The sequence below is a fragment of the Carassius carassius genome, chromosome 21 (genome assembly GCF_963082965.1).
Source record: "Carassius carassius chromosome 21, fCarCar2.1, whole genome shotgun sequence".
In the NCBI taxonomy this organism is placed as follows: domain Eukaryota; kingdom Metazoa; phylum Chordata; class Actinopteri; order Cypriniformes; family Cyprinidae; genus Carassius; species Carassius carassius.
In genome coordinates, this window is record NC_081775.1 from 29,377,711 (window position 1) to 29,395,666 (window position 17,956).

The window sequence follows — 17,956 nt, forward strand, 5'->3', positions numbered from 1 at the left end:
GAAATAATTTTTTTTTTTAAGTTTTAATAGTAGGTGTGGGACACATTTAATTTAAAACATTAAATTAATTTAGGTAAGAGAGTATCGCAAAATAAAGCAAGCTGTGACATATTATACCCAAAAAATCTTCATACATTGGACTACTAGTGAAATTGATAGAAAAAAATGGGACCAAAAATTATTCAGACACTTTGACCACACCATGTTTTGCTTACGTGTTTTTTTTTTTTTCCTGAATTGCTAATGCAACCTTTTCACACCACAGACTGAACAAAATTAAGCATTGCTTGGTAATTGTTCAACAAAGTATTGATAGTTGTGCAAATATTGTCATACTAACAGTTGTCTGAATGTTTGGTTGATTGTAACCCATTACACACCTTTCTATCAAAGTTATCTGACATTATCAAGATGAATTTGTTCTGACAGTTCAACTCTGAGTTCTTGTCATATTTTATTACCATTTTATAAACTAGAGCAAATAAACTGTGATAATGTAAGAAATGTTGAAGGTGTCTGAATACATTTTGGTTTGACTGTTAATTTAATTTTTACAGTGAAGACTATGCAGTGCTATTTTATATTTAATTATTTGTTTTCTGTACCTGGACACCTACAAACATGAAACAACTTAAACATTGTGCAATTAGCATAAATAAATAAATAGAATGAACATATAAATTAAACAATTTCAAACAGGGCCCACTGGTACAGCCTGCACCGGGGCCCCGCTTACCCCAGCTACGGCCCTGTATATATATATATATAATAGTTTACACAAAATATTAAGCAGCATGATTGTTTTCAGCATGGATAATAATCATAAATGTTTCTTGAGCAGCAAATCAGTATATTAGAATGATTTCTGCAGGACAGTCTGACACTGAAGACTGGAGTAATTATGCTGAAAATACAGCTTTGCATCACAGGAATAAATTACATTCTGCAATATATTAAAGAAGATATATTGTGTCATAATAATAATGATATAAAACCTTAATTATTTTAAACTTTGGGCCGGTAGTGCTCATGCATTTTTTTCCCCTGAATTCCCTGCACACCATGAGAGTAATTGGAAATTTAAGCAGCGCATTTTATTATACAGCTCACAAAAACAGTGTGCACAAACAATATGACATAAAAACCAGCAGTGCAGCGTATCGTCAAGCTACAACACTACTTTTTAGAAAAAAAATAGCTCATTACTGACAAAGCTAAACTATGATGACTAAATGCGAAATGACTAAAGGTAAGTGCCATGCTACTGACAAATTTAGTTAGCAGTATTGCTACTTTAGTTAGTTACTCCTTAATGTCGGTCTTCTCAACCTAGAAATGTGCCTTCCATGGGTCAAGGGCACAGAATAATGCCCTCCTAATATAATGAAGGATGGAGAATCTAGACGAGATAATTAAAGCGGAAGCATTCTAATATCAGACATGCATGATTGGTTGGGGCCGCAGAGGTTACAATGACGCAAATCTTCGAAGACAAGAAAGGTGACATTGTTCTCACACTTAGCCTCACTGTGAGAGCGGGAGAGGATAAAAAGGTGCCGTTTTCTAAATGAATGAAAGAAGCTGAGATCACAGTCTACCTTTTCCGAGCGGCTGCCGAATGAGGTTAGTCAGTGTGAAGTTTCTTTTGTGGAAGCGCGGCTTCATTTTCACAAGGCCATCTGTTTGAGAGACCTGAAGATGTAATTATGCTGTCTTCGTTCAGACAGATCATGCACAATCAAGCACAATTAGGTGGCCTTCTGCTCGAATTCCCTCGTGTTATGACGTGAAGGTACCTTACATGCAGTTTTGCTTTAGTCAAGTAAATACTTGCTTCAAACTTTGTGGTGCAAAGGACCTACAATTATGATAACCTCCTTCCTAAACTATAAAGAAAAAAAACAAATAATCAAAATATCTGTAAAATACTGTTTTATTTATGTTTTAAGTGTGTGTGTGTGTGTGTGTGTGTGTGTGTGTGTGTGTGTGTGTGTGTGTGTATTATTATAGTATTGTGAAATATGATTTAAAGAAAATATCTATTTAAATATATTTCATATTTTAATGTATTTAATATAAAAATATATATTGTTTCTTGAATATTTTACTATTATTCCATTTTCTTTTAGAAATTATATATATATATATATATATATATATATATATATATATATATATATATATAAGATATTGTTTCTTGAACATGTAAACTTTAGTAAAAAGAAATATATATAATAATATATTTATAATAATACAATACTATACATTAAATTTATCGATTTTAAAATGTATTTAATATTTATGTAATATTTCAATATATTTTACATTTATTTAAAATGTATTATACATTGTGTTTCTTGACAATTTTTTTATAAAATTAGGTACAAAGGTGCCGCTCCAGTGAAAGCTTTTGTACCTTTTTTCCTGAGAGTTTATGTACTTTGCAAAGGAAAGAGAAATTAATGAGAAAAAGAGGCTTACCCGGGCAATGTCAGTGGACTGCTGCAGGTGGAAGATCTTGACAGATGAGGCAAAATGTGAAATTTTTTGTAGGGTATTGAGTAGGTGAAAGGATGGAGGAGGAACGAGTCAAACATGGAAGTGGAAGCGTGATGGTCAGGGGCTTTTTTGCTGTTTACAGAGTCAGTGAATGAGTGAGTGACACCCTGAACAAAAACACGACCAAAACATTTTACAGCAACATGCAATACCCTCTGCTATACACCTCACAGTCAGTGATTCATCCTACAGCGAGATAATGAGCCAAATCATACCTTCAGGCTGTGAAGAAACAACCATGCTGGAATGGCCATCGCAGTCTCTGGATTTAGACTCCAATGAGCTGCTCTAAGATCAACTGGACAGAAGAGTGAAAGCAAAGAAACATACAAGTACAAATACATATGAGACCCTGGACCACAAAAGCAGTCTTAAGTCTCTGGGGTATATTTGTAGCAATAGCCAAAAAAAACACTTATTGATTTTTCTTTTATGCCAAAAATCATTAGGATATTAAGTATCATTAGGATATTAAGTAAAGATCATGTTCCATGAAGATATTTTGTAAATTTCCTACTGTTAATATACCAAAATTAAATTTTTGATTAGTAATATGCATTGCTAAGAACTTCATTTGGACAACTTTAAAGGCGATTTTCTCAATATTTCGGTTTTTTTACACCCTCAGATTCCTTGTCAAATATTTGTATCTCTGTCAAATTTTGTCAGATCCTAATAAGCCATACATCAATGGAAATCTTATTTATTCAGCTTTCAGATGATGCATAAATCTCAATTTTGAAAAAATGTACACTTAAGACTGGTTTCGTGGTCGAGGGTCACATATGTAAGAACTTCGGCAACAACGCCCAATGGAACTTTCCAAAGAATGGCAAAAGTGTGTTAATAAATAAATAAATAAAATAAATAATAATTTTGTTTTTTCTTAATAAAACTGAACATCTTTTTTGATATATATGCACACACAAATTATGTTATGTGATTATCAATAGTTGTTTCATTAGACATATTCATTTGATTAATTAAATGAGTAGCATTTAGAGGATTTAGATAGCAATGGCCCATAATACAGCGGTGTGACACAAGGATTTCATCATCCTACATCTCTGAATAAACCACAACACTGCTGAAGACCACATTTTGAGTTTGGCAGGAGTGTGTGTGTTCATGTGTATGTGTGTGAGGAGAAAAAAAGGTACAATCTCAGCTTTTTCTCCTCTAAAAATAGGGCAGTTTTATGAACACATGGCAGACTCATCTTTCCGGACAAGAAAACCTCTCCTTTCTGCTCCTTTGCTCCTCAAAGGTGCCTCGGGTCTCCTGAGAGAACGTCTTCCAAGACAACAGCTGTGTCTTCCAGATTCTTAATTTAGTTCATTTATGCCCAGCCTGCATTCATCTGCGACGGACCAACGAGGTTACCTTGCGTAGATCTTCATTTCCAATTCAATAATGCTCTTCAGCTGTGTTAATTAAACAGTTAATATTGAATCTAGCACAAATTAAAACCAGAGTCCACAAGAAGCCTCTGGCTGTAACGCGGGCATCCCCTGAGAGATTAGTGCCATTATAATGAGGTGGAAAAACAATTATTTCAGCTGCTTTTCATATAGGAGGCTGATATCCGTCAGGCGTGTTATTGAGTTTTATTCCGCCCGACTGTTGTTGTTATTGTGCTCGTCATGTCAGTAATGTCATTAAGAGTATAACAACCTTGTCTGATGTCAGAGATTGTTTGCTTCGACTTTCATTTTGCAATCTAGCTCGCTTTTTCATTTCATTCATTTCAATTAAAGAAGTGAGAGGACTTAATTGTGCTCGTTTAAAGACGGACTACAAGAATCACATTGATGAACACACGAGATGATGTTTGAGAAGAGATGGAAGGCCTCCAGCTTCTGTCAGAACTTAAACAGACGTGAGATTGGCAAATGCAGCCCAAAACATTGTCTCTGGATGCTCGTTTTTCTCAGAAGTGTAATTGAAATTAGCTTTCACACTTTAGGAAAAGCCAATTAATTAGTTAACACAACCAAACGGCTCTGATTTAAAACACACAGCTTACAAAACCAAGAAATGTCACTAAAAAGTTCAACATGAACCAGCTTGAATAGATAACGTTTCAATTCACTTAACAAATGACCTACAATACATGGAATATTTTACATATGAAATTTATATTTAATTTATCCAATTAATGTAATATATTCTGTTCTATATATTCTGCTCTGTTTTACTGTATATTTATGTATGCCTGTATGTATGTATTTATTTGTGTTTGTTTAAACTTTAATATAATTGCTTAAATATGTATGTAATTTATGTTTACATTTATAAATCTAAATATATGATGTACATAATGAATTTGTCAGAAAGTCGAATATGTTAAGAGAAAATATTTTTCAAATGTAATTTATATTTAATATATATTTTACAAAACTATAGCTGTTTTTGAATCCCCATTTATTTACTTTTTACCATTTTATTTACTATTACTGTTTTACTGTTACCGTTGCAAATATAATTATAAATTATGTGAACAATAAATAATCTTCTTTTAATAAATTTGTTTAAAGAAGAAATAAATATATAGTATTATATAGTAGATATATGGTACATTTATATAGTAAATATATAATATATATAATATTGACAGACAGTGAAACTTCTACATGTTTTAAATGTCATTTATATATATATATATATATATATATATATATATATATATATATATATATATATATATATAAAGTGATTTCTGAATCTCTATTATTTACCTGTTTTACCATATGTATCTGTGTAATTTTATTATCTGAAAAATAACTAAACTAACCCTAATTTCTGTTTAATGATAGAAATCCAAATATGGTATGACATACAGTATTTTATATATATATATATATATAAAATATTTGATTTAAGTGTATTTTTATATGTATGTGTGTGTGTGTCCCTCATTTAAAAACAAACAAATTGTGTGAATAAACTGAAATAATATATGAATTTCTGCCTTTGACATCTTGTTTGCCAGTTAATTATGCAGAATAACAAGAATACGTTTACTTTACAAAAAATAATTCACAATAAATGACTGAAATCTCACAAAAGGGATGATTTTATCTGAAATCAAATTCAAGCCTCGTTATTCAGCCCATCTTGACTCATAAGACTTTAATAAAGAAATGAAACATTTACCATGTTTAAAGCGCTCTAAACGGCTGGTTTGGGCCACAGGTTTTTACATTTGATTTCTGAATGAAACATTTATTTACTTTTTACATCCGGGGCCTATTAGCTTTAATTAAATATGATGTCCTATAAAGGTTCCAGATTGAAGTGTGGAGCTGTATAACAGCCAAAACTTTGACGCAGACATCATTTCACAGGCTTTTACCGTATTCATGGGCCTGAAACCGCAGCGCCTGGCAGTCTGTCCTGTAACTCAATAGAGAGAACAGCAGTTGTCTGTGGCAATGCAAACCACCCATCGCATTCTCCAACACCATCACACGGCCTCACCGCCAGCCATTCGGTGGAACAGGAAAGATCAAACCTGAGCTACAGCTCAGCCATTTTTAATTTCCGCTTTATATTACCCACTGACATATCTCTCGAATGAACTAATTCACTTTACCGAGGGGAACAGCGGTGTCGACTAATCAAATGGGACAATGATATTGCATAATGTGGTAATCTGCCATCTCCCCCGCTGCTGTTCGGGGCAGTTAATGGCTGGTATCAGTCATGAATTCTGCTTGTTTAATGAGGAGTGGCGATGGAAAAGGGCCAATCGGACGCTTTGTTACCCTCTTCCACCAATCAAGACTGGGTAAAGTGTTGTCCATTATGATGTCATCAGGTCAAATCAGACACTCGTATGGCAATCAGATGATGGATTCAGATGAAACTCGTCTTTCTCTCAAACCTGGCTTGTTTTGAATCACAGACCAGCAGCCGCTCAGGTCAATTCATCCTACACGAGTAAAACATTAAAAGCTTTCAGCCACGGAAAGCATGACACAATCACAGAACTGAAAGAGAAAAACAGGTTGACATTTGAAACATGAGATGCTGGATGATATTATGTAAGCGCTTGAGAACGACTCTATCTGCTGAGTGTTATTAAATACTAAATACTATTAAACGATCATTGTGATAGTACACTGAAAATAGATGATATCTACATTAACTGGTTTCATTGAAGTCAATAACATTATTTAATGTCACTGAATCGGATAAAATACATTAGTTTATTCCAACAACAGCATTGTTTTAGTATTTCGTTTTTATTAATAGCATGATTTAGTAAATTTTTATTAGTTTTTAATTAATTTTTTTTACAGTTTTATTCAGTTATAATTAGAAATGTTTCCTTCAGAGCAAGCTGAATATAATTTTTATACTTGATATTATTTCGGTTCAAATTTATTTAACTTCATGTAACAATTTGTAGTTTTTTATGGTTTCAGTTTTAGTTTACTATAACAACACTGACCAACAAAACTCATTTTTATGGGTTCAGTTAACGTTACGTTAAGGGTGTCTGATCTAGCAAATGTACACATCCAAAATATTAATGAACTAAAACTACCAAGAAACATTTCATGGAGCATATCAATATAATATCAGATCAACAGATCAACTAAATTTGAACACTTTCAGTAGAAAATTGTTCAGATCATTAATCCTAAGAATGAACAACCTTTGCTTGGTAAACACCACTAATTAGTGCATTACAATTAATCTTTATATCTTACCAATGCAATTTGCACTAAAGTTACTATACAACATGTAGTTCAACATACAAAATGCATGCTAAGCTTAAAAATAGAGAAACAAGAAACAAGGAAAATATGCTGATAACTATCAAAAATCTAAAAGTTTATAATCAAACTAAGAAGCAAACATCTAACTTAAAAACAGTTGCTTCTGGCCAAAATACCAGTCTATAATCCATAACAGTAAAAAAAAAAAAAAAAAAAAAAAAAAAAATTGTATAATAAAAGTATGAATAGAGGACTCGTATCTTTGCTGGAAGCAACAGCTTTAAGTTAAAAATGCTTTAATGATGAATTTACAGCTTTTCACTTCACAAGATGTTAACTGATGGACTGAAGGGGTGTGGATTATTGTGATGGTTTTATCAGCTGTTTGGACTGTCATTCTGACGGCACCCATTCACTGCAGAGGATCCATTGCTGAGCAAGTGATGCAATGCTACATTTCTCCAAATCTTTTCTGATCAAGAAACAAACTCATCCAAATCTTGAATGGCCTCAGGACGAGTGAGTTTTCATTTTATGTGAACTATTAAGAAAATGAACAGGAAGATTGTAATTTTGCATTGACTTCAAATAATGAGGCGTCCAATATTCTTGTATTTACACATGACAAACTGTAAACACGTAGGTTAACCCTTAATGATGTACTAGTCTGAGATGATTATACAAACAAACCAGTGACATTGAGAAATGCAAATGCATCCTTTCAGACCAACAGCCGCAGGTCTGTTATATATGCTGGCTTTCCATTGATTTGTTTCAGTAATTGACTGTCTAGAGAGTCCTCTAACCTGGAACTCACACCATAATCAGTTTGTTGGTGGGTAATTACTAACACCTGCCCCCGAGCCCTTTGACTCACCTCAGCAGCTACTTATGAGGCTTGTGTCGAGTCTCGGCAGGCCTACGTGGATTCCTCTTTATCCAGAGGCGTCTCCGCTTGGCTTAAGTGACTGCCGTGTTTGTGCAGATACAATATCTGACTTGTATGATGCAGGTTGTTGTCACCACTATTAGATTTGTCTCAGCCAACAGGCTGATCCCTCATGAGCACTTGGTGAGACAAGTTCAACAGACTGCTTGTCAAATTCAGCAGAGGCAACCTGGATAAACAGAAATGACAGATATCTGTAACCTTTATCTCAAGTTCCCTCTTGTAAAATACAGCTAGCTGTACATGGTCTACAGCTGGAGCAAGGTGATTTACACACTCACTTTTTCACTTTTTACTTACATATATATTCTTAAATATGCACAACAATAAATGATGAATAACAACATATATGTATATATATATATATATATATATATATATATATATATATATATATATATATATATACACACACACATATATATATGAATATATTAGTAATAAACATGATGTGTTACAATGTATTTATAATTATATTTATAATGCATTTCAATATCTTCAATATATTTCTAATAATGGTTGTATAATAATGCTTTCAATATATGTTATTTAAATACAGTCACTTTGATTTAATCTGTTTGTATTTTATGCAAATATGATTAATTCTTCACATAGATATTATAAATAATTTAATAATTATAGAACAATTATATTAGAATAATTTACATTGTTATTATATAAAAATGCTATAATAATTATAATAATATATTATAATTCAGATATTATTAGAAAAAATATTGTGCATTCTTGTGTGTGTGTGTGTGTGTGTGTGTGTGTGTGTAAATATAAATATTTATAAATATTTCATTTAAATATAATCACTTTGATTTATAATATATAAAAATAAACAAAAGCATATATTTAGTTTTTGTATAACTGATAATACTGTTTCACTTGGATATTACAAATTACTGAATAATTATATTATATGAATAATAATTAATATTGTTATTATATAAATATGCTTTTATAATACTTACATATATATATATATTATATATTCATTATAAATACTTATGTTTATATAAAATCCATTCCTTAACATAAAGCTCATTCCTATTTTTGCTATAATAATAATATGCTACACATAGAAACGCATTAAAGAAGTAAAAATGAGTTCATGTTGATCTGGTTTTTCCAGCTGGGTTCTGATTCTGCATATAAAGTCTTACAATAAGAGGACAGCATCCTGTCTAAAGCTTCAGTGCATTCCTATATATGTGGTACACAAGCAAACACATTCGAGCGCACTGAAACTCTTTAGCTGTGTCAGGCTTTGGATTACACCAATGATGAAACTGCTTTGCTGAGTAAAGCGTATTTCTCCATTTGCTATTCATTTTGGCAGAACAAACGCTTCCTACTAGGACGTGGCCTTGACCTCCCATGCCCTTGGATCACATACATATATATACATATATGTTGCATCCAGGTCAGGTGTTGTACAGTTTCAACTTTGAGACCATTACCACTGACCTATGTGACGACTACATGACATTGAACATGACATATGATTAAGTGGGCAAGCGCTAGTGCAAAATTCTGATGAAAAACAGATGCATTAAAGAAAAAAGCAGGACTTTTTTATATTCTAAGTTTAAATGCATGCTCCATTTGCCTTAATGCTTTCCCTGTGTACACCTTGCTACCTAGCAACCTTGTTAAACTTCTGTTTGTGATGCTGTCGGAAAAGCGTTTCATGCAGAGGTCAAAGCGGTGCATAAGAGGCACACTGAACCCAAAAGGCCTGAAGACTTTCTTGGGTATTCTTTACTCGTCATTCCATGTTTTTAGCCTTTACTCTTTGTAGATATGGCCTAAGGAAGTACATAAATTATGATTTATATTTGAATCAAATTAAATCCTGCTGAAATGATGGAGGGAGAGAGTGACATATGAGCAGCCACTGGCAGGAGACCATGTTTGTGATCTTATGTATTAGACCAGAAATAGGATCTTTTTTGTGGTGAGTCAGTGCAGCAGGTCATGGACGTGTGAGCTTTCTCTTTCACCATCTGCTGATCCCGTGTGACTGTGTGATTCAGGGCCTAAACCAGCACTTCTGCAAGGACAACTGGGCCAGAGAGTACAGATGCTGAATAAGTTTATTTATACAAAATATCACATTACCTTTGCAGTGATGCTAGAATGATCTGTGTGATTGCTGCAAGATTCTATGCCGTTTTGATACTGTAATATCTCAAATGGTTTCAATATTTTTTTTTTCAGTAATGAGTAGAGCTGGGTAAAAAAAAAATGTTAAAAAAACATATTCGGTGACCATAAACTTGTTAGTCTGCTAGAAAAATGAACTCTAAATAGGAACATATTCATTATCATTTTTACTGTTCTTCAATGTTTAATTCATGTTTGAATAAATCCATCAAGTTTTTATTACAGCCACCATTAAAATTTTTATATTTCATTAAAAAAAACTTGGTGTATAAATATAATTATGTACTTGTACGTTTATTATTATTAAAAAACTTTAAAAATCCGTTCATTTTAATCTTTAATATCAGTATAGTCAACTGAGTTTACAACATTTGTTGAGAGATATTTTTTCCCCATATATATCAAAAAATGATAAATATCGACTCAAAAGCCTCTGAATCAGAATTGAATCGAATTGTGATATTGTGTCAAAACCCAGCCCTAGTAATAATGAGAAGCATTTATAAACCTGTTATCCAACAAACACACATATTACAACATATTTGTACTCCAAACTCACTTTATAATGTCAGTCGAGTGTTTGAAAGAACTTCCTTTTGCGAATGAGGCCAAAAATATATTATACTATTCTGATGTAATACAGTAATATTAGTCAACTTTATTCTTACCTAAAACCCAAGATGGCTTGAAAAACACAGATAAACCATACATTGTTTTATCAGTTAAAGCATTTTTAAGTAACGGCGATAGCTGGATGCTTTTGTCCAAATTAAGGATTTCCTGAAAACTCATCAGTTATTAAAATAAAAAAAGTTCAAAAGCAAATTCAAAAGTTTTCTCCAGTATTTTAGTTTTCATTAATTAAAAAAATATATACCACATTGTTATGTTATCTACTCTGCTTATATCTTTCAATAATATAATTATTGTCTTTAGATATGGCTTGGTATATAATGAACGTCATTGGAGTTCGATGGCAGCAAATAACATTATTTTGCATAACCTGTATATAATACATCAGTACTTTTAAATGAGTAGAAGAAGATTTTATAAAGAGCCTTTTTTCCAATCAACAGGGTCTCATTTTAGGTTATCTGTAAATACTGAAGATACTAATGACTATCATGGTAGCATAAATAAGTTTAGTCTGAATGTAGAACAGATGTTGCATGATGTCATCTACTTGTGTTCTAGACACCTTGAACAGAACACAGCGAGATACTCTACTGAACATCAATTTCCGAGGCATAGATTTAAACTTGCAATGAAAAAACTTTCAATGAAAGTGAAAGTTTCGATGCATATACAGTACAACTGAAACATGACATTCAATATGAAAACATGTATTATAGCTGTAATGTAGATAAACTATACAAAATGTTAACTGTATATTTATGAGAATTCTTTTTGATAGTTTATTATTTTGGATTAATTTTGGATTATTAAAAAAAACATAATTATTTATTTCTGATTATGAAGGTAAACGTTTTGTGCACAGATTATTCATGTATAATAATACCAGAGATAGGTATTTAAAAAATAAATAAATAAAACAGATTTTATGTTGCCTTTAGTTTAAACCCCTTAAGAAATCCTCTAATTACTTACTGAAAAACAGTTACGCTTTCTCCTATCAAACATGTTTATGTATTCATGCTAGTTATTGCATTAATATTTCAACAGCCTTGATTTCAGGGCTTGGCGTTAGAAATGGCAATATTTCTTGGACATTAATTTAGCAATCTACAGTAATCATTAACAAAATCCTCTCAGGGTGTTAGGTCTTACATTTTGGTTAAATGTGTCTCAATTAACTATTCAATTATTGATGAGGCAAAGGGTTCAGCTGGCAGAAAGATTCAGTCTGATCTGGTTCAATCAGTAGGAACACACTGCCACCTGAAGGCCAGATATTAGATGACATCTTTGATGAGGCTGCTGTGTCTCTACTAACAGATGCATTTAAAATAGTACTATGATTATTATGGAGATATCTGGACAATGCAATAAATCTAATGTCGAATTATGAATGTTTAAAATTACTATTTGGGGCAGGGGAGATTGAGGGTTTTCACTTTCTGCATGAAATAAAAATATAACCCACTACACTTGCCAAAAAGCACAGCACACTATACAGCTGAAGCACAATATTTACTGCATTTATAACCTGAGAAACACTCCCTTCGCAGACAATATATAATGTAAAGTTCAGTGCTGTTTTGCCGAAAGTAAATACATATAAAAGGCATAATACTTGTAATAATCACTAAATAGGAATATTTTAAAATATAAGTTGACAACCAATAATTTAAAATAAATAAAATCAAAATATAAAATGACAAAATCACATAAAACTGTGACTTGACTTTTCATTGGAGAGCTAAATGTAAAAATATTATTACACAAATTTAATTAGAAATGCAAAATACTGTATTGCTGGGAAGAGTCCTGGACGCTATTTACTGATTTAATATATTGAGGTCATGTGACAACAATGCAACCTCGTATTATATGAAGTGTCTGCATATTTAGTTATGTATTATATAGTTGCAAATATGCAGTATTGTCCAGCATGCAGTACAACTGAACACTGAAAGTGGCCTTTGTTTGAAATTATTTAACTTGCAGAGCTGTGCTAATTCGGATCAAGGGAATTGCAATGAAAATCAAAGTCTCATAAAGCTTCTGTTTTGGTTGAAATCAATGCACTTGCTAAAAAGACTCGAGGATCCACATTCAAGACTAGACACTGTGTGTTCTGTTTAATAGGAGAAATTAATGTTTATGGGCCATGTCATACAAATAAAGCCTCCAGGCTGCACTATCTAACACACATTAAATTCAGTTTATTCTGCTGGATTAATACTAATTTGGTTTTAGAGCCACAGTTTAAATGGGCACTTTTTAGCGCTTCAAAAATAATGCATTATTGGTAAATCAATAACCACACAGTGATTTCTCATCACTTCTTCTTTTTCTTGAAACTATATCATCTGTGTCATCTGTATCATCTTTTTCTTTTTTTTTTTTTTTGTGGTCGCAGGCTTTTTTGAGGGGTGCACATGTATATGCAACGCCTACAAAATCTTATGTCAGTTGATAAAAATGTAAAACATGACATGTTGAAAGAGCCCTCTGCCAAGCAGGGCTGGACTGGGACAAAAAATCGGGCCGGGCATTTTTGCCCAGACCGGCCCACTATATGATCATAAACACCACCCATCTTTGCACGCCCTTAATTATATGCATACCATCTCCTATTCATTAAAACCACTAATGCCATGTAATGAGTGAGTATAGGAACGAGTGAGAGTTATCAGATGAAATAAGTCAAAATGTTATATTTATTAATACAGTTGAACTATACTCCACAGCGGTGAATCCTAAAACAAGCTATAAGCGGCTCTGGCATAGCAATACCAGTGTTTCTTACAGGATTTTTGGTAAAACTAGGTGTGTCCTCGGTCCATCTAGGGGGGTTCGGGGGCATGCCCCCCGTGAGAAAATTTTGTGCATTTTAATGTTAAATTCATTAATCTGTTGCACTTTGAGAGTTCAAAATTAAAAGCTCCAACCCATATTCAGTGTGCAAATTAAACAAAGAAAAATTCAAACCTCTTTTAGTTACAGTGTCTATTTACATTACACCTATACATAATAATAGTTATAATATTAATCCAATGACAGTAATAGCCATATTTTGTAAAACAAATGCACAAAAAAATAAAGGAAACTTTCTTAATTAGTTGAAAGAGATAAGAGATAAGATAAGATAACTTGAAAGAGATAAGCACATGATCTTTTATTTTGACGCAAACTGCATCAAGCTTTTATTTTGGCGGAAAACGGTTTACAAACGCCTCTTATTAAATTTCTAGTGAATTGCGGTAATCGTCAACTATGCAGATGTGGAAATAATCTACACTCATGACATGGCCTAAGTGTTTTGAAAGTAGTTATGCTTACCGTAGGCTCTACACTTTCTCATCTCTCTCCTGATCCTCCGTCCTCACTATCATCATCTGCCACAGGAGCTGATGAAGGTCAGAAAACATATATTTTGACACAGTTTACAGTGTCTGCTTTAAGGGCCTGGTTCTATTTTTTCACGCTATTTATCTGCACATTCCTTGCGTTTCTTCTCCATCTTTTTTTACAAATACACACTGACACTGCTGCTGCTCGCTCACTCATTTAAAGTTGTGATTGGGCCAGCCCAGTGTCAATCAAGAAAAGAGCCAATGGGCCGCTGATCTACGTGTTTCATGGGCTGGTCTGTCAGAAAAAAAAACGAACACTGACTTTGACCAATGCATTACACCGGCACAAACCCAGCGCCGCCAATTAAGCAAAACAAAACAAAACGAATGGGCCGCCGATGTACAAATTTTATGGGCCGTTTAAAAAAATAAAAATAAAAATAAGTATGAGTATGAGATATCGGCCCAAAAAGCACGTCGGCCCACCGGGCAAATGCCCGGTATGCCCAATGGCCAGTCCAGCCATGCTGCCAAGAACACTAAAATGCTTATCAAAATCTTTCTAGATGGTAGCGATGTACAAAGCTACATCTGATGACAACAAAATCAGCGCTTTTTTTTTCTTTGATCACAAGGCGTGACAACGATCACAGAAATCGTCACGATAGTTTCACGATGCCAATCTTTGTCTGGGACAGCTGAAATTTGAGCACTGTGTTTAGGGCTTTAATCAGGTACTGTGTGTTTAGTTGTTTGGTTAACATTAATGTAAAACAACAGCAGGTTTATTAGACTGCTGTCTCTTTAAGACCAAATGCATGGATCTAATACACTGTTACAGGTGCGTTTTCTTTCTCAGTTGTTTACATTTGAATTTAGATATAACCGACAGTGTTTACATGAATTCTCGCCTCAACTGGACATCATAATGTCTCTACAGCAAGAAAGCAGATAACTCAAACTGATTATAAACACTTGATCATCCTATATATCATCCTATACACTCAAATGATTCAAATTAACACTCGTTTAAAGTGGGGTAGAGAGAGAAACACACATGACATGTAAATGAAATTAAATCATTTACATACCAAACTATTTTTTTTTTAAGTTGGACTTTTTTTTTAAGTTGGACTTGGGAAAAAATTCCCCGTTGACTCTTTACTAAACGTTTTCCTTAGAGAACTTTTTGAATATTGTCTGATGACATTGAAGGAATCATTCACCCAAAGATGAACATTCTGACATGATTTCCATGTTTAGGTGAACTGATCGGTGTTATTTCAGATACTTGTGCTCATAACCGAGTCTGTGGACTGAATCGATGGCCATCATCATCTCAGCCAGACAGAACTGAGCCATGTCCTCCAGGATATGATCACCAAACCTACCGAGATCTCCAACAACATAGTAATTAGATTTTTATGGAGTCAATAACAAAAAAAAGTTTTGCAAAAGAAAATAAAGTTTTGCAAACAGAAAATTAAAGTATTGAGGAAAATAAATTTGCTTCTTGCAAACAAAAATGAAGACATAATTTTCCATGATCACATCTATTAATTTATTTGCAACGCTGCTTTTATTTTGCGTGTCAGTCTAGTTTGAGCTTGCGATACCATTGTCCCTTTGCGCTTCACTTTTCTACGCATCTTTGTTTTGTGGCACTGTTTTTACGTGGGGGTGGAATCAAGGGACGGGGGTGTGTACAACATGCCTCCCTGGAAGTGACATCATTGGTCCGAGTCGCAGTTCACTGATCCAGGTCCTGTCATGATCAGGGGGTCAGGGTTTCATATTTTATTGAACCATCCATGGGCGCCGCCATTGGCTAGCGGACCCCCAGCTGCTGTTAGCATTCCATTGACTCCCATTGAAACCCTGCCCCCTGGTTTAGAACACTATGAGCGGTCCAGTCATATATAGATCTGTGGCCACAAAGCAAGATGCGCAGAAAAGTGAAGCGCAAAGGGAAAATGGTATCGCAAGCTCAAACTAGACTGAGACGCAAAATAAAAGCAGCATTGCAAATAAATGAATAGATATCCCTTACAAAAATTAACCATGGTTTTACTACAAATAAAACCAAAAAACCTATAGTTAATAATGTTAATGCTATAGTTAATCCATGGTAACCAAAAATTAGCAAGAAGCAAATTTATTTTCCTCAATACTTTAATTTTCGTTTGCAAAACTTTATTTTCTTTTGCAAACCTTTATTTTTTGCGGATAGCCTATATAAGGCGTTATATTGACTCCATAGACTTTATTTATTTCAGTTACGTTAATCTCATAAAACTAGCAAGCTAAGCAAGTGGCAGAACTGACACTGGCGTCTAAACCGAAAAGTGGATGGACAAACAAATCGATTAAATTGAGTAATTTACGCTGGAACCGCTTCAGTTGATTCAGACTCGTGACTTCGATCATTCAGTTCGAGGTATTCACTAATAAAAAACAATTCAAAAGAGCCATTCATTTTTTAATTTCGACATAACTTGTAATGATTTTGAAAAGCAGCAGTAATGGGTGAAGCGGATCGAGCTTTTCGAAAATCCGAGTCAGTTAAACTAATGCGTCGCAAAACGATTTACTGTTTCGAAGCGCATCAGTCGGATCGCGAATCATGAATCACTTGATTCAGATCTGAACTAAACGGGTTCGTGAATCTTTTCATTCAAATCTGGACTTTGCGAAACGGGTTCGATCGGAGACGCTTCAAAGTCAAATAGCGGTGCGCGAATTAGGTCTATTTTTCAGACCTGGACTTCTCAGATCTGAATCATTTGATTCAGCTCGGGAATTCAAAACAGGTTCATGAATCATTTGATTCAGATCGGATAAGCGGGTTCATGAATCATTTGATTCAGATCTCAAATCTTTTTTTCTGATTTTATTTATTTATTTATTTATTTTTACAGTAGGCTAAGCATAAAATCATCAAGGCAAAGCATAAAAAGTAACAAAGTATACACAGACACAAATGTGTTGCCAGGTTAACAAAAAAGTAATATATTAGACACAGTTTAGAGATAGACCTTGAAGAGAACACATAGGATGAATAGAGATACAATTTAGACTGCTTTAGGATTGAAAGAACATTAGATAGTTTCCAAATACTCTAGATCAGCTTTAAAAAGAAAAGAAAAAAACGATCAAGAGAATGTATTTTTTTATTTGTTTTATTTAGCACAAATAAATAAATAGAATAAAGATACAAATTGGTCCGTGTATATTTTGGTCATTTGATTTTCTATTTAAAAATAAATAAAGATAAATGAGAATGAGATCCGCCGGGATTAATATGCTCTGCTGTCTGCCGCTTCTCTCCTGGTGAAAATGAACTGAGCTTGCGGTTGCCGCTTGTCGGTGCAGTACAGAAGGGATGAAAAGGGGCGTTTCAGCGCCGCCCACACATTCAAACAAATATTAAAGCATAATCTCATTTTTTACCCACAAACAAAGATACGAAAAATGCAGCCAAATTTTGGTTTTCCGTTTCTTAAACAAAACGAAAAAACGAAAATCAAACCGTTTCTCATTTATCTTTATTTATTTTTAAATAGAAA

At 33.4% G+C, this 17,956-nt stretch overlaps 1 long non-coding RNA gene across 1 annotated transcript; it reads right to left on the minus strand.

The window, feature by feature from the left end:
• Positions 1–2,490: 2,490 nt before the first annotated feature.
• Positions 2,491–8,388, minus strand: LOC132097254 (uncharacterized). Its single transcript, XR_009422708.1, has 3 exons — positions 8,164–8,388; positions 2,775–2,857; positions 2,491–2,666 (listed from the first exon to the last, which is right to left on the minus strand). It is a non-coding gene; the product is annotated as an uncharacterized LOC132097254 (long non-coding RNA).
• Between the last annotated feature and the right edge of the window lie 9,568 nt (positions 8,389–17,956).